Here is a 1,827-nt window from a genome sequence, read left to right as displayed (position 1 = left end):
AATTATTATTAATATTAACAGAGATTACATTATTTATTTTCAGAAAAGTTACTTACATCCATGTTCAAAAAATTATATATCCCACAACACCATCAGATTCTTTAGCAACAATTCCTCTGGCTCGCGACGCACTTGTCGAAGTAAATAAAAACGATCAGCAAACGCACAGTAGAGAATCACAACTTAAAAAACCCCCCAACAAAGTAATAAAACATGGTAGAGGCTGAAGACGAGGGTTTGAAAACGAGAAAAAGTAGTCGTCGTAGGTTAAAACTGAGAGGTGAAATGAACACACTTTGAATGTGTCCACTTTGGCGGGACACGCCAATTTACTGGAGAACCAGTCCTTGACTGACCTGTGATCACTGACAGTGACAGGGAATGTGAGTAACAAAGACGTCAAGACAACGTTAGCACACATTGAGTTTTGGGGTAAGAAGTCAGTACCTCACACGCCACCCCCACCCCCCTCTTCCAACACCTCAAAGACAAAAAACAAGACGAGAAAAACCCCCCAAAAACAAACAAGCGAACAAAAAATAACACATCACCCCTGCCCCCGAAAAGAAAATCTGTTTTAAAAGGGTACATATATATTCCTAGGAATGAATTCTTCGGAGTGAATTCTGTTTATCGCTGGCTTTGGTTAGTTCTACTTTCGTTTAGGATTGTTATGTTTTATTTTGGTTCTTTTTGGAGCTTGGGGTAAAGGGACGACAGGGGGGGGGGGGGGACATTGGGAACTTGTCCTGCTTGACTCAAGTTGGTACAGGTACTTTTGTTTCATTTGATATTTTTTGGGGGGACCAAAGGTCATTTCTTCACGATAAGATACGGTACCATAACCGATTAGGTTTTACCGAGGTGTGGTTAATGCTGGTTGAAAACTGATCTCATCGCGTCGGCCTGTTGTTTGAAGTAGTTTTGGGAAGGTAACACCAATCTAAAGTTGTCAATTTACCGGATCATCGTCGTCAGAAAAAACAGCAACAAAATCTACCATCCGTTGAATGTCCTGTCAACAGCAGAAACGCATAGAGGTCTCATATGGCTCGATTTCTCGGATGTTGAGTTTAATCTGTCTTTCTTGAGAGACAATGATCAAAATAGTATGTTGCATGTGCATGGTTTGTTTGGGTTTTTTTGGGAAGGGGGGGGGGTAAAAAAACATACCAAAACTTCGTTAAAAAAAGTATTTAGGATAAAACAACAAAGGATAAAAATAAATCCGCCTTGTGGTCAGGATAAAACTTTTAATTTTCTTTTGTTTAAACGTTGATGCTGTTAACACTGATCCAAGCAGCAAAATGTTGTTTCCATATCTATAACATGTCCTACTGTTTGGAGTACATAGTACACAGTATTACTATTACTCAGATGAAAGTAAAAGTGTAAAGGCTCAAAATATTAGATTTCTTACGCAGTCAAAAAGTGGTACCTTTTTCCTTTTGATCACCAGTATATTACTTCTGGTGATTACCAATATATTATATCCTTTAACCGGCAGTATATTATATACTTTGACGGTTGGTATATCATGTCCTACAATAACCAGTAAAGTATTATGTCTGCAACATACCAATTCATAAACAAATACCATAGACCTCTACAAGATTTTGTCCTCTTTTTAGCTTGCTCATACGTTTATTTCTAGCATGTATAATGTATGTGCGAGCCTACGTGAGGCACATGTGTGTATGAATGTATAAGAATATGTGTGTGTATGTGTGTGTATGTGTGTGCGTGTATGTGCATATGCGTGTGTGTGTGTGAGTGTGTGCGTGTGTGTGTGTGTGTGTGTGTGTGTGTGTGTGTGTGTGTGTGTGC

At 38.9% G+C, this 1,827-nt stretch overlaps 1 protein-coding gene across 1 annotated transcript in view; it reads right to left on the bottom strand.

The window, feature by feature from the left end:
* Positions 1 to 1,827, bottom strand: part of LOC101855204 — a 51,207-nt gene that overhangs the window by 16,194 nt on the left and 33,186 nt on the right. The gene's annotated exons all lie outside the window — the stretch shown is intronic.

Source organism: Aplysia californica, unplaced genomic scaffold (assembly GCF_000002075.1).
Source record: "Aplysia californica isolate F4 #8 unplaced genomic scaffold, AplCal3.0 scaffold00398, whole genome shotgun sequence".
Classification (NCBI taxonomy): Eukaryota; Metazoa; Mollusca; class Gastropoda; order Aplysiida; family Aplysiidae; genus Aplysia; species Aplysia californica.
The sequence above is the reverse complement of the archived record's forward strand: the minus strand, read 5'-3'. Positions and strand labels throughout refer to the sequence as shown.